Source organism: Panulirus ornatus, chromosome 5 (genome assembly GCF_036320965.1).
Source record: "Panulirus ornatus isolate Po-2019 chromosome 5, ASM3632096v1, whole genome shotgun sequence".
NCBI classification, from domain to species: domain Eukaryota; kingdom Metazoa; phylum Arthropoda; class Malacostraca; order Decapoda; family Palinuridae; genus Panulirus; species Panulirus ornatus.
This window is the reverse complement of record NC_092228.1, coordinates 6003137-6026628: the sequence shown is the minus strand read 5'-3', so window position 1 is coordinate 6026628 and position 23492 is coordinate 6003137. Positions and strand designations below refer to the sequence as shown.

The window sequence follows — 23492 nt, the reverse complement described above, 5'->3', positions numbered from 1 at the left end:
ATCTGTGGTCAAAACCTTAAATTTTGCGTAATTAGTCGAGTGATTAGGATATTAATATAATTATTATTAAGGTTAAATATGCAACTTAGTGCTTAACTTTACGAAACTCATTCTTTTAACTCGATATCCTTAATCACCATATAGAATTGCACTTATACCCAGATTTTCATTAAAATCAGCACAAGTTGAAAATCTGAGCCAAATATTATCCAAGCCTTGGATAATATTTGGATAATATCCTTAGCCTTGGATTTTTCTTGATTTTTTTGAAAAAATAGATTTTCCTCAAAATTTGAACTTTGATGCTTTTACCTCTTCTGATTAAGAATCTGTGGTCAAAACCTTTAGATTCCTGTAATTAGTCTAATTAGTCGAGTAATTAGCATGTTAATATATTATAATTAATATTAAGTATGTAATTACGCGCTTAATTTTACGAAATGCAGTCTTTTGATTCCATATCCTTAATCACCATATACAATTGCGCTTATAACCAGATTTTCATTACAATCTGAACAAGTTGAAAATCTGAGCCATATATTATCCTTAAATTTTTCTTGATTTTTTTGAAAAAATAGATTTTCCTCAAAGTGTCACCGTAAATGGTTTTACATCTGCTGAATAAGAATCTGTGGTCAAAACCTTAAAATTTGTGTAATTAGTCGAGTAATTAGGATATTAATATAATTATAATTAAGGTTAAGTATGTAATTAAGCGCTTCATTTTACGAAATGCATTCTTTTGATTCGATATCCTTAATCACCATATAGAATTGCACTTATACCCAGATTTTCATTAAAATCTACACAAGTTGAAAATCTGAGCCAAATATTATCCCAGGCTATAGCCTTGGATTTTTCTTGATTTTTTTGAAAAAATAGATTTTCCTCAAAATTTGAACATTGATTCTTTTACCTATGCTGAATAAGAATCTGTGGTCAAAACCTTAAGATTCCTGTAATTACTCTAATTAGTCGAGTAATTAGGATATTAATATAATTATTAAGGTTATGTATGCAATTAAGCGCTTAACTTTACGAAATGCAGTCTTTTCACTCGATAACCTTAATCACCATATAGAATTACACTTATACCCAGATTTTCATTAAAATCTGCACAAGTTGAAAATCTGAGCCAAATATTATCCAAGGCTATATTTTCTTGAATTTTTTGAAAAAATAGATTTTCCTCAAAGTTTCAACATAGATGCTTTTACCTCTGCTGAATAAGAATCTGTGGTCAAAACCTTAAATTTTGCGTAATTAGTCGAGTGATTAGGATATTAATATAATTATTATTAAGGTTAAATATGCAATTTAGTGCTTAACTTTACGAAACTCATTCTTTTAACTCGATATCCTTAATCACCATATAGAATTGCACTTATACCCAGATTTTCATTAAAATCTGCACAAGTTGAAAATCTGAGCCAAATATTATCCAAGCCTTGGATAATATTTGGATAATATCCTTAGCCTTGGATTTTTCTTGATTTTTTTGAAAAAATAGATTTTCCTCAAAATTTGAACTTTGATGCTTTTACCTCTTCTGATTAAGAATCTGTGGTCAAAACCTTTAGATTCCTGTAATTAGTCTAATTAGTCGAGTAATTAGCATGTTAATATATTGTAATTAATATTAAGTATGTAATTACGCGCTTAATTTTACGAAATGCAGTCTTTTGATTCCATATCCTTAATCACCATATACAATTGCGCTTATAACCAGATTTTCATTACAATCTGAACAAGTTGAAAATCTGAGCCATATATTATCCTTAAATTTTTCTTGATTTTTTTGAAAAAATAGATTTTCCTCAAAGTGTCACCGTAAATGGTTTTACATCTGCTGAATAAGAATCTGTGGTCAAAACCTTAAAATTTGTGTAATTAGTCGAGTAATTAGGATATTAATATAATTATAATTAAGGTTAAGTATGTAATTAAGCGCTTCATTTTACGAAATGCATTCTTTTGATTCGATATCCTTAATCACCATATAGAATTGCACTTATACCCAGATTTTCATTAAAATCTACACAAGTTGAAAATCTGAGCCAAATATTATCCCAGGCTATAGCCTTGGATTTTTCTTGATTTTTTTGAAAAAATAGATTTTCCTCAAAATTTGAACATTGATTCTTTTACCTATGTTGAATAAGAATCTGTGGTCAAAACCTTAAGATTCCTGTAATTACTCTAATTAGTCGAGTAATTAGCATACTGATATAATTATAACAAATATTATCTAATTACGCGCTTAATTTTACGAAATGAAGGTTTTTGACTCGATATCCATAATCACCATATAGAATTGAACTTATATCCAGATTTTCATTAAAATCTGCAGAAGTTGAAAATCTGAGCCAAATATTATCCTATGCTATAGCCGGGGGCTTGTCTTGATTTTTTTGAAAAAATAGATTTAACTCAAAATTTCAGCATAGATGCTTTTACATCTGCTGAATAAAAATCTGTGGTCAAAACCTTAACATTTGTGTAATTAGTCGAGTAATTAGGATATTAATATAATTATTATGGTTATGTATGCAATTAAGCGCTTAACTTTACGAAATGCAGTCTTTTCACTCGATAACCTTAATCACCATATAGAATTACACTTATACCCAGATTTTCATTAAAATCTGCACAAGTTGAAAATCTGAGCCAAATATTATCCAAGGCTATATTTTCTTGAATTTTTTGAAAAAATAGATTTTCCTCAAAGTTTCAACATAGATGCTTTTACCTCTGCTGAATAAGAATCTGTGGTCAAAACCTTAAATTTTGCGTAATTAGTCGAGTGATTAGGATATTAATATAATCATTATTAAGGTTAAATATGCAATTTAGTGCTTAACTTTACGAAACTCATTCTTTTAACTCGATATCCTTAATCACCATATAGAATTGCACTTATACCCAGATTTTCATTAAAATCTGCACAAGTTGAAAATCTGAGCCAAATATTATCCAAGGCTATAGCCTGGGATTTTTCTTGATTTTTTTGAAAAAATAGATTTTCCTCAAAGTTTCAACATAGATGCTTTTACCTCTGCTGAATAAGAATCTGTGGTCAAAACCTTAAATTTTGCGTAATTAGTCGAGTGATTAGGATATTAATATAATCATTATTAAGGTTAAATATGCAATTTAGTGCTTAACTTTACGAAACTCATTCTTTTAACTCGATATCCTTAATCACCATATAGAATTGCACTTATACCCAGATTTTCATTAAAATCTGCACAAGTTGAAAATCTGAGCCAAATATTATCCAAGGCTATAGCCTGGGATTTTTCTTGATTTTTTTGAAAAAATAGATTTTCCTCAAAATTTGAACTTTGATGCTTTTACCTCTTCTGATTAAGAATCTGTGGTCAAAACCTTTAGATTCCTGTAATTAGTCTAATTAGTCGAGTAATTAGCATGTTAATATATTATAATTAATATTAAGTATGTAATTACGCGCTTAATTTTACGGAATGCAGTCTTTTGATTTCATATCCTTAATCCCCATATACAATTGCGCTTATCACCAGATTTTCATTACAATCTGAACAAGTTGAAAATCTGAGCCAAATATTAGCCTAGGCCTTGGATATTTCTTGATTTAATTGAAAATATAGATTTTCCTCAAAGTTTCAGCATAGATGCTTTTACATATGCTGAATAAGAATCTGTGGTCAAAACCTTAATATTTGTGTAATTATTGAGTAATTAGGATATCAATATAATTATAATTAAGGTTAAGTATGTGATTAAGTGCTTAACTTTACGAAATGTAGTCTTTCCACTCGATTTTTCTTGAATTTTTTGAAAAAATAGATTTTCCTAAAAGTTTCAACATAAATGCTTTTACCTCTGCTGAATAAGAATCTGTGGTCAAAACCTTAAAATGTGTGTAATTACTCGAGTAATTAGGTTATTAATATAATTGTAATTAAGGTTAAGTATTAATTAAAAGCTTAATTTTACGAAATGCATTCTTTTGACTCGAAATCCTTAATCACCATATAGAATTGCACTTATACCCAGATTTTCATTAAAATCTAAACAAATTAAAAATCTGAGCCAAATATTATCCAAGGCTATAGCCTGGGATTTTTCTTGATTTTTTTGAAAAAATAGATTTTCCTCAAAATTTCAACATAGATGCTTCTACCTCTTATGATTAATAATCTCTGGTCAAAACCTTAAGATTCCTGTAATTAGCCTAATTAGTCGAGTAATTAACATGTTAATATAATTATAATTAATATTAAATATGTAATTACGCGCCTAATTTTACGAAATGCAGTCTTTTGACTCGATATCCTTAATCACCATATAGAATTGCACTTATACCCAGATTTTCATTAAAATCTGCTGAATAAGAATCTGTGGTCAAAACCTTAAAATTTCTGTAATTAGTCGAGTAATTAGGATATTAATATATTAATGATTAAGGTTAAGTATGTAATTAAGCGCTTAATTTTACGAAATGCAGTTTTTTTTTCCGATATCCTTAATCACCATATAGACTTCCACTTATACCCACATTTTCATTAAAATCTGAACAAGTTGAAAATCTGAGCCAAATATTATCCAAGGCCTTGGATTTTTCTTGATTTTTTTGAAAAAATAGATTTTCCTCAAAGTTTCAGCATGGATGCTTTTACATATGCTGAATAAGAATCTGTGGTCAAATACTTAATATTTGTGTAATTATTGAGTAATTAGGATATCAATATAATTATAATTAAGGTTAAGTATGTAATTAAGTGCTTAACTTTACGAAATGTAGTCTTTCCACTCGATTTCCTTAATCACCATACAGAATTGCACTTATACCCAGATTTTCATTAAAATCTGAACAAATTGAAAATCTGAGCCAAATAGATTTTCCTCAAAGTTTCAACATAGATGCTTTTACCTCTTCTGAATAAGAATATGTGGTCAAAACCTTAAATTTGTGTAATTAGTCGAGCAATTAGGATATTTATATAATTATAATTAAGGTTAAGTATGTAATTAAGTGCTTAACTTTACGAAATGCAGTCTTTCCACTCGATTTCCTTAATCACCATATAGAATTTCACTTATACCCAGTTTTTCATTAAAATCTGAACAAGTTGAAAATCTGAGCCAAATATTATCCAAGGCTATAGCCTTGGATTTCTCTTGATTTTTTTGAAAAAATAGATTTTCCTCAAAATTTCAACATAGATGCTTTTACCTCTTCTGATTAAGAATCTGTGATCAAAACCTTAATATTACTATAGTTAGTCTAATTAGTCGAGTAATTAGCATGTTAATAAAATTATAATTAATATTAAGTATGTAACTACGCGCTTAATTTTACGAAATGCAGTCTTTTGACTCGATATCCTTAATCACCATATAAAATTGCACTTATATCCATATTTTCATTAAAATCTACACAAGTTGAAAATCTGAGCCAAATATTATCCAAGGCTATAGCCTTGGATTTTTCTTGATTTTTTTGAAAAAATAGATTTTCCTCAAAATTTGAACTTTGATGATTTTACCTATGCTGAATAAGAATCTGTGGTCAAAACCTTTAGATTCCTGTAATTAGTCTAATCAGTCCAGTAATTAGCATGTTAATATAATTATAATTAATATTAAGTATGTAATTACGCGCTTAATTTTACGAAATGCAGTCTTTTGATTCGATATCCTTAATCACCATATACAATTGCGCTTATAACCAGATTTTCATTACAATCTGAACAAGTTGAAAATCTGAGCCATATATTATCCTTAAATTTTTCTTGATTTTTTTGAAAAAATAGATTTTCCTCAAAGTTTCAGCATAGATGCTTTTACATCTGCTGAATAAGAATCTGTGGTCAAAACCTTAAATTTTGCGTAATTAGTCGAGTGATTAGGATATTAATATAATTATTATTAAGGTTAAATATGCAATTAAGTGCTTAACTTTACGAAACGCATTCTTTTAACTCGATATCCTTAATCACCATATAGAATTGCACTTATACCCAGATTTTCATTAAAATCTGCACAAGTTGAAAATCTGAGCCAAATATTATCCAAGGCTATAGCCTTGGATTTTTCTTGATTTTTTTGAAAAAATAGATTTTGCTCAAAATTTCAACATAGATGCTTTTACCTCTTCTGATTAAGAATCTGTGGTCAAAACCTTTAGATTCCTGTAATTAGTCTACTTAGTCGAGTAATTAGCATGTTAATATAATTATAATTAATATTAAGTATGTAATTACGCGCTTAATTTTACGAAATGCAGTCTTTTGATTCGATATCCTTAATAACCATATACAATTGCGTTTATAACCAGATTTTCATTAAAATCTGAACAAGTTGAAAATCTGAGCCATATATTATCCTTAAATTTTTCTTGATTTTTTTGAAAAAAAAGATTTTCCTCAAAGTTTCACCGTAAATGGTTTTACATCTGCTGAATAAGAATCTGTGGTCAAAACCTTAAAATTTGTGTAATTAGTCGAGTAATTAGGATATTAATATAATTATAATTAAGGTTAAGTATGTAATTAAGCGCTTCATTTTACGAAATGCATTCTTTTGATTCGATATCCTTAATCACCATATAGAATTGCACTTATACCCAGATTTTCATTAAAATCTACACAAGTTGAAAATCTGAGCCAAATATTATCCAAGGCTATAGCCTTGGATTTTTCTTGATTTTTTTGAAAAAATAGATTTTCCTCAAAATTTGAACATTGATTCTTTTACCTATGCTGAATAAGAATCTGTGGTCAAAACCTTAAGATTCCTGTAATTACTCTAATTAGTCGAGTAATTAGCATACTGATATAATTATAACTAATATTATCTAATTACGCGCTTAATTTTAAGAAATAAATGTTTTTGACTCGATATCCATAATCACCATAAAGAATTGAACTTATATCCAGATTTTCATTAAAATCTGTAGAAGTTGAAAATCTGAGTTTGTCTTGATTTTTTTGAAATAATAGATTTAACTCAAAATTTCAGCATATATGCTTTTACATCTGCTGAATAAAAATCTGTGGTCAAAACCTTAACATTTGTGTAATTAGTCGAGTAATTAGGATATTAATATAATTATTAAGGTTATGTATGCAATTAAGCGCTTAACTTTACGAAATGCAGTCTTTTGACTCGATATCCTTAATCACCATATAGAATTACACTTATACCCAGATTTTCATTAAAATCTGCACAAGTTGAAAATCTGAGCCAAATATTATCCAAGGCTATATTTTCTTTAATTTTTTGAAAAAATAGATTTTCCTCAAAGTTTCAACATAGATGCTTTTACCTCTGCTGAATAAGAATCTCTGGTCAAAACCTTAAAATTTGTGTAATTATTGAGTAATTAGGATATTAATATAATTATAATAAAGGTTAAGTATGTAATTAAGTGCTTAACTTTACGAAATGTAGTCTTTCCACTCGATTTCCTTAATCACCATATAGAATTGCACTTATACCCAGATTTTCATTAAAATCTGAAAAAGTTGAAAATCTGAGCCAAATATTATCCTAGGCTATAGCCTGGGATTTTTCTTGATTTTTTTGAAAAAATAGATTTTCCTCAAAGTTTCAGCATAGATGCTTTTACATATGATGAATAGGAATCTGTGGTCAAAACCTTAATATTTGTGTAATTATTGAGTAATTAGGACATTAATATAATTATAATTAAGGTTAAGTATGTAATTAAGTGCTTAACTTTACGAAATGTAGTCTTTCCACTCGATTTCCTTAATCACCATATAGAATTGCACTTATACCAATATTTTCATTAAAATCTGAACAAGTTGAAAATCTGAGCCAAATATTATCCTGGGATTTTTTTTGATTTTTTTGAAAAAATAGATTTTCCTCAAATTTTCAACTTAGATGCTTTTACCTCTGCTGAATAAGAATCTGTGGTCAAAACCTTAAAATTTCTGTAATTAGGCGAGTAATTAGGATATCAATATAACAATAATTAAGGTTAAGTATGTAATTAAGCGTTTAATTTTACGAAATGCAGTCTTTTGATCCGATATCCTTAATCACCATATAGAATTGCACTTATACCCAGATTTTCATTAAAATCTGAACAAGTTGAAAATCTGAGCCAAATATTATCCTAGGCTATAGCCTTGGATTTTTCTTGATTTTTTTGAAAAAAATAGATTTTCCTCAAAGTTTCAGCATAGATGCTTTTGCATATGCTGAATAAGAATCTGTGTTTAAATACTTAATATTTGTGTAATTATTGAGTAATTAGGATATTAATATAATCCTAATTAAGGTTAAGTATGTAATGATTTGGTAAACAGAGAAGAGGTAGTAAAAGCTTTGCGGAAGATGAAAGCCGGCAAGGCAGCAGGTTTGGATGGTATTGCAGTGGAATTTATAAAAAAAGGGGGTGACTGTATTGTTGACTGGTTGGTAAGGTTATTTAATGTATGTATGACTCATGGTGAGGTGCCTGAGGATTGGCGGAATGCGTGCATAGTGCCATTGTACAAAGGCAAAGGGGATAAGAGTGAGTGCTCAAATTACAGAGGTATAAGTTTGTTGAGTATTCCTGGTAAATTATATGGGAGGGTATTGATTGAGAGGGTGAAGGCATGTACAGAGCATCAGATTGGGGAAGAGCAGTGTGGTTTCAGAAGTGGTAGAGGATGTGTGGATCAGGTGTTTGCTTTGAAGAATGTATGTGAGAAATACTTAGAAAAGCAAATGGATTTGTATGTAGCATTTATGGATCTGGAGAAGGCATATGATAGAGTTGATAGAGATGCTCTGTGGAAGGTATTAAGAATATATGGTGTGGGAGGCAAGTTGTTAGAAGCAGTGAAAAGTTTTTATCGAGGATGTAAGGCATGTGTACGTGTAGGAAGAGAGGAAAGTGATTGGTTCTCAGTGAATGTAGGTTTGCGGCAGGGGTGTGTGATGTCTCCATGGTTGTTTAATTTGTTTATGGATGGGGTTGTTAGGGAGGTAAATGCAAGAGTCTTGGAAAGAGGGGCAAGTATGAAGTCTGTTGGGGATGAGAGAGCTTGGGATGTGAGTCAGTTGTTGTTCGCTGATGATACAGCGCTGGTGGCGGATTCATGTGAGAAACTGCAGAAGCTGGTGACGGAGTTTGGTAAAGTGTGTGGAAGAAGAAAGTTAAGAGTAAATGTGAATAAGAGCAAGGTTATTAGGTACAGTAGGGTTGAGGGTCAAGTCAATTGGGAGGTGAGTTTGAATGGAGAAAAACTGGAGGAAGTGAAGTGTTTTAGATATCTGGGAGTGGATCTGTCAGCGGATGGAACCATGGAAGCGGAAGTGGATCATAGGGTGGGGGAGGGGGCAAAAATTTTGGGAGCCTTGAAAAATGTGTGGAAGTCGAGAACATTATCCCGGAAAGCAAAAATGGGTATGTTTGAAGGAATAGTGGTTCCAACAATGTTGTATGGTTGCGAGGCGTGGGCTATGGATAGAGTTGTGCGCAGGAGGATGGATGTGCTGGAAATGAGATGTTTGAGGACAATGTGTGGTGTGAGGTGGTTTGATCGAGTAAGTAACGTAAGGGTAAGAGAGATGTGTGGAAATAAAAAGAGCGTAGTTGAGAGAGCAGAAGAGGGTGTTTTGAAGTGGTTTGGGCACATGGAGAGAATGAGTGAGGAAAGATTGACCAAGAGGATATATGTGTCGGAGGTGGAGGGAACGAGGAGAAGAGGGAGACCAAATTGGAGGTGGAAAGATGGAGTGAAAAGGATTTTGTGTGATCGGGGCCTGAACATGCAGGAGGGTGAAAGGAGGGCAAGGAATAGAGTGAATTGGAGCGATGTGGTATACAGGGGTTGACGTGCTGTCAGTGGATTGAATCAAGGCATGTGAAGCGTCCGGGGTAAACCATGGAAAGCTGTGTAGGTATGTATATTTGCGTGTGTGGACGTATGTATGTACATGTGTATGGGGGGGGTTGGGCCATTTCTTTCGTCTGTTTCCTTGCGCTACCTCGCAAACGCGGGAGACAGCGACGAGGTATAAAAAAGAAAAAAAAAAAAAAATGTAATTAAGTGCTTAACTTTACGAAATGTAGTCTTTCCACTCGATTTCCTTAATCACCATACAGAATTGCATTTATACCCAGATTTTCATTAAAATCTGAACAAATTGAAAATCTGAGCAAAATATTATCCAAGGCTTTTTCTTGATTTTTTTGAAAAAATAGATTTTCCTAAAAATTTCAACATAAATGCTTTTACCTCTTCTGAATAAGAATATGTGGTCAAAACCTTAAAATTTGTGTAATTATTCGAGCAATTAGAATATTAATATAATTATAATTAAGGTTAAGTATGTAATTAAGTGCTTAACTTTACGAAATGCAGTCTTTCCACTCGATTTCCTTAATCACCATATAGAATTTCACTTATACCCAGTTTTTCATTAAAATCTGAACAAGTTGAAAATCTGAGCCAAATATTATCCAAGGCTATAGCCTGGGATTTTTCTTGATTTTTTTGAAAAAATAGATTTTCTTCAAAATTTCAACATAGATGCTTTTACCTCTGCTGAATAAGAATCTGTGGTCAAAACCTTAATATTACTGTAATTAGTCTAATTAGTCGAGAAATTAGCATGTCAATATAATTATAATTAATATTAAGTATGTAATTACGCGATTAATTTTACGAAATGCAGTCTTTTGACTCGATATCCTTAATCACCATATAGAATTGCACTTATATCCAGATTTTCATTAAAATCTACATAAGTTGAAAATCTGAGCCAAATTTGTTTGAAAAAATAGATTTTCCTCAAAATTTGAACTTTGATGATTTTACCTATGCTGAATAAGAATCTGTGGTCAAAACCTTTAGATTCCTGTAATTAGTCTAATTAGTCCAGTAATTAGCATGTTAATATAATTATAATTAATATTAAGTATGTAATTACGCGCTTAATTTTACGAAATGCAGTCTTTTGATTCGATATCCTTAATCACCATATACAATTGCGCTTATAACCAGATTTTCATTACAATCTGAACAAGTTGAAAATCTGAGCCATATATTATCCTTAAATTTTTCTTGATTTTTTTGAAAAAATAGATTTTCCTCAAAGTTTCAGCATAGATGCTTTTACATCTGCTGAATAAGAATCTGTGGTCAAAACCTTAAATTTTGCGTAATTAGTCGAGTGATTAGGATATTAATATAATTATTATTAAGGTTAAATATGCAATTAAGTGCTTAACTTTACGAAACGCATTCTTTTAACTCGATATCCTTAATCACCATATAGAATTGCACTTATACCCAGATTTTCATTAAAATCTGCACAAGTTGAAAATCTGAGCCAAATATTATCCAAGGCTATAGCCTTGGATTTTTCTTGATTTTTTTGAAAAAATAGATTTTGCTCAAAATTTCAACATAGATGCTTTTACCTCTTCTGATTAAGAATCTGTGGTCAAAACCTTTAGATTCCTGTAATTAGTCTACTTAGTCGAGTAATTAGCATGTTAATATAATTATAATTAATATTAAGTATGTAATTACGCGCTTAATTTTACGAAATGCAGTCTTTTGATTCGATATCCTTAATAACCATATACAATTGCGTTTATAACCAGATTTTCATTAAAATCTGAACAAGTTGAAAATCTGAGCCATATATTATCCTTAAATTTTTCTTGATTTTTTTGAAAAAAAAGATTTTCCTCAAAGTTTCACCGTAAATGGTTTTACATCTGCTGAATAAGAATCTGTGGTCAAAACCTTAAAATTTGTGTAATTAGTCGAGTAATTAGGATATTAATATAATTATAATTAAGGTTAAGTATGTAATTAAGCGCTTCATTTTACGAAATGCATTCTTTTGATTCGATATCCTTAATCACCATATAGAATTGCACTTATACCCAGATTTTCATTAAAATCTACACAAGTTTAAAATCTGAGCCAAATATTATCCAAGGCTATAGCCTTGGATTTTTCTTGATTTTTTTGAAAAAATAGATTTTCCTCAAAATTTGAACATTGATTCTTTTACCTATGCTGAATAAGAATCTGTGGTCAAAACCTTAAGATTCCTGTAATTACTCTAATTAGTCGAGTAATTAGCATACTGATATAATTATAACTAATATTATCTAATTACGCGCTTAATTTTAAGAAATAAATGTTTTTGACTCGATATCCATAATCACCATAAAGAATTGAACTTATATCCAGATTTTCATTAAAATCTGTAGAAGTTGAAAATCTGAGCCAAATATTATCCAATGCTATAGCCGGGGAAACGTTTGTCTTGATTTTTTTGAAATAATAGATTTAACTCAAAATTTCAGCATATATGCTTTTACATCTGCTGAATAAAAATCTGTGGTCAAAACCTTAACATTTGTGTAATTAGTCGAGTAATTAGGATATTAATATAATTATTAAGGTTATGTATGCAATTAAGCGCTTAACTTTACGAAATGCAGTCTTTTGACTCGATATCCTTAATCACCATATAGAATTACACTTATACCCAGATTTTCATTAAAATCTGCACAAGTTGAAAATCTGAGCCAAATATTATCCAAGGCTATATTTTCTTGAATTTTTTGAAAAATAGATTTTCCTCAAAGTTTCAACATAGATGCTTTTACCTCTGCTGAATAAGAATCTCTGGTCAAAACCTTAAAATTTGTGTAATTATTGAGTAATTAGGATATTAATATAATTATAATAAAGGTTAAGTATGTAATTAAGTGCTTAACTTTACGAAATGTAGTCTTTCCACTCGATTTCCTTAATCACCATATAGAATTGCACTTATACCCAGATTTTCATTAAAATCTGAAAAAGTTGAAAATCTGAGCCAAATATTATCCTAGGCTATAGCCTGGGATTTTTCTTGATTTTTTTGAAAAAATAGATTTTCCTCAAAGTTTCAGCATAGATGCTTTTACATATGATGAATAGGAATCTGTGGTCAAAACCTTAATATTTGTGTAATTATTGAGTAATTAGGACATTAATATAATTATAATTAAGGTTAAGTATGTAATTAAGTGCTTAACTTTACGAAATGTAGTCTTTCCACTCGATTTCCTTAATCACCATATAGAATTGCACTTATACCAATATTTTCATTAAAATCTGAACAAGTTGAAAATCTGAGCCAAATATTATCCTGGGATTTTTTTTGATTTTTTTGAAAAAATAGATTTTCCTCAAATTTTCAACTTAGATGCTTTTACCTCTGCTGAATAAGAATCTGTGGTCAAAACCTTAAAATTTCTGTAATTAGTCGAGTAATTAGGATATCAATGTAACAATAATTAAGGTTAAGTATGTAATTAAGCGTTTAATTTTACGAAATGCAGTCTTTTGATCCGATATCCTTAATCACCATATAGAATTGCACTTATACCCAGATTTTCATTAAAATCTACACAAGTTGAAAATCTGAGCCAAATATTATCCTAGGCTATAGCCTTGGATTTTTCTTGATTTTTTTGAAAAAATAGATTTTCCTCAAAATTTGAACATTGATGCTTTTACCTCTGCTGAATAAGAATCTGTGGTCAAAACCTTAAGATTCCTGTATTTACTCTAATTAGTCGAGTAATTAGCATACTGATATTATTATAACTAATATTATCTAATTACGCGCTTAATTTTACGAAATGAAGGTTTTTTGACTCGATATCCATAATCACCATATAGAATTGAACTTATATCCAGATTTTCATTAAAATCTGTAGAAGTTGAAAATCTGAGCCAAATATTATCCAATGGGGTTTGTCTTGATTTTTTTGAAAAAATAGATTTAACTCAAAATTTCAGCATAGATGCTTTTGCATCTGCTGAATAAAAATCTGTGGTCAAAACCTTAAAATTTGTGTAATTAGTCGAGTAATTAGGATATTAATATAATTATTAAGGTTAAGTATGTAATTAAGTGCTTAACTTTACGAAATGCAGTCTTTCCACTCGATTTCCTTAATCACCATATAGAATTTCACTTATACCCAGTTTTTCATTAAAATCTGAACAAGTTGAAAATCTGAGCCAAATATTATCCAAGGCTATAGCCTGGGATTTTTCTTGATTTTTTTGAAAAAAATAGATTTTCTTCAAAATTTCAACATAGATGCTTTTACCTCTGCTGAATAACAATCTGTGGTCAAAACCTTAATATTACTGTAATTAGTCTAATTAGTCGAGAAATTAGCATGTCAATATAATTATAATTAATATTAAGTATGTAATTACGCGATTAATTTTACGAAATGCAGTCTTTTGACTCGATATCCTTAATCACCATATAGAATTGCACTTATATCCAGATTTTCATTAAAATCTACATAAGTTGAAAATCTGAGCCAAATTTGTTTGAAAAAATAGATTTTCCTCAAATTTTCTTGATTTTTTTGAAAAAATAGATTTTCCTCAAAGTTTCAGCATAGATGCTTTTACATATGCTGAATAAGAATCTGTGGTCAAAACCTTAATATTTGTGTAATTATTGAGTAATTAGGATATTAATATTATTATAATTAAGGTTAAGTATGTAATTAAGCGCTTAATTTTACGAAATGCAGTCTTTTGATTCGATATCCTTAATCACCATATAGAATTGCACTTATACCCAGATTTTCATTAAAATCTGAACAAGTTGAAAATCTGAGCCAAATATTATCCCAGCCTTGGATTTTTCTTGATTTTTTTGAAAAAATAGATTTTCCTCAAAATTTCAACATAAATGCTTTTACCTCTGCTGAATAAGAATCTGTGGTCAAAACCTTAAGATTCCTGTAATTACTCTAATTAGTCGAGTAATTATCATGTTAATATAATTATAATCAATATTATATAATTACGCGCTTAATTTTACGAAATGCAGTCTTTTGACTCGATATCCTTAATCACCATATAGAACTGCACTTATATCCAGATTTTCATTAAAATCTGTAGAAGTTGAAAATCTGAGCCAAATATTATCCAATGCTATACCCTGACGATACACCAATACGAATTCGAATTAAGAGAGATATGTTCGTTTTGATCGTTTTTTTTTTTTCATTTTCTTATTCACCTCATCACCGTAGCATCTTAATCGATATGTAGACTTAAGACCGACGCATTTGGCAAATTATTCACATGGATCACGAAGAGTAACGGTTCCAAGATCAAACCCTGCGGCACAGCGTGTTTAACCCCAACGAATTTGTCATAATCCCACTCGAAACTTATTCGAACTTGTGTCTCGTGCTCCGTTCCTTCTGAAATCATTATTCTATGTATTGAAGAAATTCCTTTATACCTGGGGATCCTGCATGTCTAACTACAAAAGTCAATAGGATACGACAGTTAAGGACAGGTTTCCCGTTACAACGCAAGGGTGGGCCGTTTTGACAACTGTTTCTTCTCTTCCAACTCGAAGCTTTGGAACTCTCCACCCTCTCATATCTTCCCCAATATCTATGACCAGACACATAAAAAAAAGACAGGTTTTTTTTATGCATTTCCTCCAAAATTCGTAAATACTTCCCCTCGTCTCTTCTTTTCCTCCTTCATAACACAGTCTATAGTTAGGTCCATGACTGAAGCCACCAACCCATAGACAAAAAGATACAACCAGTGACGAGATATCCCGCTCCATTATAGAACCCACCAATGATAACATAGTCTCTTTATGATAACGAATAACGTGGAAGTTTACTTACTTATTGAAGGGATAGTGTTGGCGAGTGAACTACGCGTCTTTCTTCCATAGTTCTCGACACTTGACACACCGCTGGGTAGACCTCCATTGAGGCCTTGCTCCACACCAGCTGACATATAGCTTCTGGATTCGTAGTCATCTTCGGTATGGTGGGTTTGCCGACTCCTAGTAGAGGGGGAGAGGGGGACATAGGAATAATACAGGTGAAGCATGGGGAAGAAATGTTGGTATATTCAAGCATTGTGATGTCCCACTTTTAAGTGATCCTAGTTGCTCTTTGCTCCCCTATACTGACGATATGCATCAGTGTGTTACATACAACATTCCATACACACTCGTCAATAACATGTTTTGAGAGCACAGCCCAAGCATTCGACCTCGTATTAATCATTGTTTCTTTATGTTAGCTAAGACAGCACATACGTACATATATATATATATATATATATATATATATATATATATATATATATATATATATATATATATATATATATTTTTTTTTTTTTTTTTTTTTTGCTTTGTCGCTGTCTCCCGCGTTTGCGAGGTAGCGCAAGGAAACAGACGAAAGAAAAGGTCCAACCCACCCCCATACACATGTATATACATACGTCCACACACGCAATTATACATACCTACACAGCTTTCCATGGTTTACCCCAGACGCTTCACATGCCCTGATTCAATCCACTGACAGCACAGCAACCCCGGTATACCACATCGATCCAATTCACTCTATTCCTTGCCCTCCTTTCACCCTCCTGCATGTTCAGGCCCCGATCACACAAAATCTTTTTCACACCATCTTTCCACCTCCAATTTGGTCTCCCACTTCTCCTCGTTCCCTCCACCTCCGACACATATATCCTCTTGGTCAATCTTTCCTCACTCATTCTCTCCATGTGCCCAAACCATTTCAAAACACCCTCTTCTGCTCTCTCAACCACGCTCTTTTTATTTCCACACATCTCTCTTACCCTTACGTTACTTACTCGATCAAACCACCTCACACCACACATTGTCCTCAAACATCTCATTTCCAGCACATCCATCCTCCTGCGCACAACTCTATCCATAGCCCACGCCTCGCAACCATACAACATTGTTGGAACCACTATTCCTTCAAACATACCCATTTTTGCTTTCCGAGTTAATGTTCTCGACTTCCACACATTCTTCAAGGCTCCCAGGAATTTCACCCCCTCCCCCACCCTATGATCCACTTCCGCTTCCATGGTTCCATCCGCTGCCAGATCCACTCCCAGATATCTAAAACACTTTACTTCCTCCAGTTTTTCTCCATTCAAACTTACCTCCCAATTGACTTGACCCTCAACCCTACTGTACCTAATAACCTTGCTCTTATTCACATTTACTCTTAACTTTCTTCTCTCACACACTTTACCAAACTCAGTCACCAGCTTATGCAGTTTCTCACATGAATCAGCCACCAGCGCTGTATCATCAGCGAACAACAACTGACTCACTTCCCAAGCTCTCTCATCCCCAACAGACTTCATACTTGCCCCTCTTTCCAAAACTCTTGCATTCACCTCCCTAACAACCCCATCCATAAACAAATTAAACAACCATGGAGACATCACACACCCCTGCCGCAAACCTACATTCACTGAGAACCAATATATATATATGTATATATATATATATATATATATATATATATATATATATATATATATATATATATATATATATATATATATATATATATATATATATATATATACAGAACCAGCCTGAGTCAGGCAACCATTATATCGACCAACCCCTCAGGGTGGATGAACAGTTGGGTGAACTGTGGACCGATTACCGCAACAAGGATTCGAACGTAAGCGCTCGACCCTGGGCGGCCCGTGAATGCACCTTAACGACGTATCGCTTGCCGTCCGTAGTGCAGACAGTCAGGGAACTACACTGACTTCAAGTAGAACGGTGGAATTAGTCTCCTCATTCCCCTCCAACCTGGCATGAGACAACACTGTGGCTTCCGAATGTCTGCATTTTCGAGAGTGATTGCATCTGCAATTACTGCAGCACTCAGCTCGGCAAGTGACACTGAAATGTCTGGGGGAAAAAAGGGGGGGGGGGGGTGGAAGAAAAAAGATTACACTGCTATGATGGTAAGAATGTGAGTTTGTTACCGATGTTGAAAGTCAAGGGGCGGATAAAGGAATTGGGAAGAGGAGGAGGGGCAAAAATTCCTCGTTCTGTACAGCTTGGACGAATTTGTTTTAGCTGTGGGCGTAATGATTTTGCACGCTGTCGCGTCAGTGAAACAGAGGCATTAATGGGTGAATTGGTCTGCTTCCCCAGTAGAGCAGAGATATTACTTTATGGAACAATTTGAAACTCCTTTGCGAGTTGAAATTACGACTTTTTTTAGGGACAAAATTTAAAGAGGATTCCAGAATGAGTTTGGCTGGAAATGTCACAGCCAACCCGACCGTTGCAGAGTTTTGGTCCTCTGAGTTGACAGCATTATGTATCCAGGGTTTTTTTTTTTTTTTTGCGCGCGCGCGTCTTTGTCCTTCATGGATTCCAGGCTCAGCTCTCGCTGGATACATCTGTCAAAGGATACGTCGACCCCCCCGGCCTTGAAACCCTTTACGAATCCCCTAAATCTTGTAAAACTATTCCATGTGGGATTTCTTGTTCTTTTGTTGTTGTTTTTTAAGGCTCTTTCTCGTTGGGTCTGCTTTGTTTTATTTTCTTGTACCACTTCCCTCTCCCAGCTCTGAGTTTCACCATTACAACTCTCTCTCTCTCTCTCTCTCTCTCTCTCTCTCTCTCTCTCTCTCTCTCTCTCTCTCTCTCTCTCTCTCTCTCTCTCTCTCTTTCTCTCTCTCTCTCTCTCTCTCTCTCTCTCTCTCTCTCTCTCTCTCTCTCTCTCTCTCTCTCTCTCCTGGATGATTATAATTCATGTGCTGCTCAACGAGAAGTTATGTGTTGCAAATACGCCAAAGTTTCTCTCTTTCATGCAGTCATGAATACCAAGAATGCCTTCTTCTTCTTCTTTTTTTTTTTTCATCTTCCATCACCAGTCGACATGAATGAGTCTACATCTATCATTCATGAGCGCAAGAGTACTCATCCTGATTTGGAATTTGAAATACTTTTACGATAAGTATTCTGAACTCGCGCGTGTTTTTCCCCGAATATTCAGATATTCATGCGATTCTTTTTCCCCGAATATTCAGATATTCGTGCGTTTCTTTCCTTCAGCTCCTAAGTCACTTGCGGGAAATCGACGACACTCACCGTAGATCCCTCCCACTCTACCACCGCTCCTCCGCGCTCCCTCCTCCTCCTCCCTCCTCCTCGCGAGGAGGCGCCGTGGCTCTGTGGCCCTCACCACAAACCATTCTCACGACTTACCACCGTTGACTGTGAGTTTGGGTGAACGCTGTCAGCACCATCAGCACCTTCAGCGCCGCCTTCCCCACCACTCGACGACCCATGGCTGCCACACCCTCTACCTGGGGAGGGTCAGTCAGTAAGACAACAGCCAATTAAACAGTTGCCGTAGCAGTTATGTGTGATTACGACAACTACCAAATAACCAACTCTCTCTCATTCCAGTTAATGCAGCAACAGACATGAGGTACATTAGGTGGTAAATGATTGGTAATCGACGATGAAATGCGTGTTTCAAGAGTTAGAACTGTGACAAGGATCTGGAAAGGAGTGAAGTGAAATAATGACACGTTGCTGGAAGGATAGCAAGTGGTATTTCCATGATTCCAGGCAATTCGTCCAAGAATCTGTTAAGAGCCATGTATGAGCAGAGGCTGGGTATCTCCAGTGTTATAGCAGTGGAAGTTAAAATTATTCGTCATGGGAGGATAAATATATCATGAAGTTATAGATTACAAATGAACGTTCTTGGATAGCGACGGCAATTGATGAGGACTGTAAATCTGTTTCCCACGAGAGCGTGGGAGCGTCAAGAAAAAATACAACTTGAATTTATTAAAAACAGACCGCGGGGACCTAATGAGGCTGTTTTGTACGAGTGAAAAACAACAGAAACTTGTGGAATTATAATTTAGGAGAAAAAAAAACATTTTCGTTTTTCAAACAACTCAAGGGTGAGTTGTTTTGATTCCTGCTTCTTTCCTTACACATCGAAGCTTTGGAACCCTTCATCTTCTCATGTCTTTTCCAGTAACTATGACCTGGCATATTTCAAAATGATTAGAATACTTTCCTTTGTCCTTTCTTTTCTTTTTTCCACTTCATGATCCTCTCTATATTTCAATGAAGGCCTAGCTTTGATGTGCACTTTTCTCCGTGACTGGAACCTTCAACATTGAAAAAAAAAACTGCGTGAAGCGAAGCATTTATCGATTATCATTTATCAGTTTCTCTAGCTCAGTGTAAAGCCACAAACGTTCTGTTTCTGTTGTAGATATATTACCCCACTTGGTATCAGCCACGAATTTAGAGATCGTACAGTGAAGCCCACTATCGACATCGTTAATGTATATGAGAAAGAGAACCGGTCCCAAGACAGATCCTTGTGGCACACCACTTGTTACGTCTAACCATTCTGAGGCTAGACCATTAACCACTACTCTTTGTTTACGACCAGCCAGCAAATTTTCTAACCATCGTAATACAACCCCCATCTATAACATGATAGATCACAGCCTTAGAGGAAATATTCCTCTGTTTCATACTTCAGAGAACAATACAAGAGAAAGAAAGAGGGAGGAGATTACCAGCCCCCTTCTTCCACCCCTCTTAGTCAGCTTCGACACGGAGGGTATACTGGACAGTATTCTTCCTCCCCTATCCCCAGGGATTACATAGGGGGAAAAGAATACTACCCACACATTCCCTGTGTATCATAAAAGGCGAGTAAGAGTGGCGGGGGGGCAGAGGTTGGAAGTCCTTCCCTCCTGTATTATTTACCAAGTGATGGAACAGAGGACGGACTCAAAAAAAACGAGGATTTATTCTTGGCTAAAATATGGTGATCTGTTCTAGGCGCTACCTCGTTCACGTGGGATATATATATATATATATATATATATATATATATATATATATATATATATATATATATATATATGGAGGGTTTAGTGTACGTTCTCAATTATCAACAATAGTAGGAAACAATCAATGCCATTGGATTCAAATTAAGATTCCTTTGACAAACGAAATTTATCCTTTGTGCCTCTGTGTTTACCATTCACCTTTGGAACTACCACATGTTGACAGCACCAAGCGACGGGTAACTCCATAGTCCAACTTGTAGGGACATGTACCATCCCCAGGACACGCCAGGTCCCTTGTTACTACACTCCAAAGCACTAAGTAAGTATCCCCTCCCATCAGGCTTGGTGTAATGTAATTTCACTTGATCTGTAGTTCGCAGTGACCATACTATAATTTCCCATGGGGGCTGAACCGTCATCACGGGATGCTTAAACGACCTGATGATTATACCATAACAACATGATTATACTTGAGGAAAACAAGGCTGAATTGAACACTAAATGTACAGGGGTCGTATGTGATGGGGTTCCAGAATGCGCTTATGTTCAAGGTAACTTTCCGAACAACTTGCAGAAAGTCATGAGCCCTAAGGTTTCCAGGTGTCGGATCCACCACTGATACTGTAAGGGACGTTTCCCCCCCTCTTGAAAACATTATCCCATCCATTGTGATTAGATCGGCGATTATCCCATTGTTATTGGTGATGTGGACGATAACCAATCCCCCTCTCCCCGTTTCTCTCAGTGATATTCAAAGTTTGCTCCTCCGAAACTTATACCCTGTTTAGCTTTAAGTATCAGGCAACGCACTGAGCATTATCTCACGCGCTAAGTTTGTGTTAGAGTCTCTCTATGTTCTAAACTTTGTATTCGAATGTACCTCGACCCCCCATCTGATCCTGTTAGTGATGCTAGTATCACTGTAAGCCCCAACTTCTAAACCTCCTTGGCTCCTCATGTCACCCTCTCTTATACAACAGACCTGTACGTGATCGATTTGCCTCAAGCCACCTTGTGTTCTGTGACCTTCAATTCGTGTCTTTTGAACACTGTGTACACTTCGATATGTAAACACAAGATGGATTGAAATATCATTTCACGATAGACGACACAGCACTGCCAATTTCCATCATGACTCCCCTTCCTCAAAATTAGTTTTCGGATAAGCAATGTTACCTTTAGCCCTACGCAATCCAGCGGTGTGATCAGGTTATCAGAGTGTACGTTTTATTATCACATAACAATTTCTGTTATCCAGACTACCAGAAAATGCCATTTCACTACGTTTCTACGAATACAACAGTATTCTTCGGGATACATAGCATTTCCTGGTACATTTCTGCTATCACTGAAAATCTGTATTGATAAGGAAAACATTTCTCAAGCCTGAAATTCTTATTTTGCAAAAACCATCTGATAATCATGTACCAGACTAACATTATAACAGTGACACACAGAGAAAGAAATGTTAGATCTGGTACCGAGGAAACGGAGTTAAGTTAAACGGAGCAATACAGAAAAACAAAACTTCTTTACCTTTCTCATGTTATGATCGGTCTTTGAATTTTGTTCGATACCTTGAAGTTTGGCTTCAGCCTGGTCGTGTTCTGAACCTGCACCAACGAGGTCCTTTGTCTTTGTTCGATACCTTGAAGTTTGGCTTCAGCCTGGTCGTGTTCTGAACGTGCACCAACGAGGTCCTTTGTCTTTGTTCGATACCTTGAAGTTTGGCTTCAACCTGGTCGTGTTCTGAACGTGCACCAACGAGGTCCTCTGTCCAGAGAGATATGATATGGGGGAATTTTGCTGTGACGTGTATGTAAGATTGAAGAAATGTTGCGTGAGTGAGAGAGCGTAGGAGGAGAGGCGGGAGAGAGAGAGGAGGAAAAAAAAAAGAGATAAGGGATTATGGGAGGGTTATAATACAGAAGGCGTGTAAGCCATAATAAGTCACTGACCTGGGCCGTATGTAGGTAGATAAAAACTCTTCCGCCACCGGCAATTAACAGCGACCCGTGACCCCCCTGTAGACGATCTGGTCTGAGATCCTCAGCGGCGTCAGTGAAACTGGCTCTCTTGTTATCTCGGACTTACGAAATAGCATACGACACCGCACTAGAGTTTAGAATCCCAAGTTAAGCATGAATACTCTGTTGATGTGGCTCAGTATAAACATCGGCTAAATAAGTTATGGCTTGACGTATGAAGGCTCACGCCCCTTGACTCAACATGATGCTTAAGGAATAAAGGTTTGTGACAACAAAACCTCTTAAGAATATCTGGCGCCAAGTCTCAATTTGTCGTTCGTCACTTGTCTTTTAAGGGATTGGAATCCAAGTTGCACGCCAGAGGACGTGGAGCGCACTGCTTTATGAGATGATATAGATGTTGGTTGGTGCACGCAAACGGCAAAGGGACTGAGTGCACGCAAATTCCAAGGGGTGTAATGCACGCAAACAGCAAAAGGGGGATTTGTACACACAAAACGACAGGTCGTGTCAGAGAATTTTTCCAAGACGATAAATCTTTCTTAACACGTCCAAAATGGCTCGAAATATCCATGTTGAACGTTTCGGTGATATCAGAATTTATCATTAACTCGTTTTATGGTTCAAATTTGTATATATGTATACATATAATATTTACTGCTAGTTCGCTATCTGGAGTTTATGGAAGGTTATCTTTGGGTTAGTTTGGAATGTGTCTGGGTAACTCTCTCTCTCTCTCTCTCTCTCTCTCTCTCTCTCTCTCTCTCTCTCTCTC

The 23492-nt window shown here is 34.4% G+C and overlaps 1 long non-coding RNA gene across 2 annotated transcripts in view; it reads right to left on the bottom strand.

Annotated features, from left to right (window-relative positions):
• Positions 1-22801, bottom strand: part of LOC139747707 (uncharacterized) — a 37388-nt gene extending 14587 nt beyond the window's left edge. Inside the window, exons 1-4 of one of the 2 annotated variants that reach the window (XR_011712446.1) lie at positions 22688-22801; positions 22307-22502; positions 19105-19205; positions 15710-15873 (exon numbers count right to left, since the gene is read on the bottom strand). This is a non-coding gene — a long non-coding RNA (uncharacterized lncRNA). The remainder of the gene's footprint in view (positions 1-15709; positions 15874-19104; positions 19206-22306; positions 22503-22687) is intronic. The other variant, XR_011712445.1, reaches the window with a different exon arrangement.
• Positions 22802-23492: the final 691 nt, after the last annotated feature.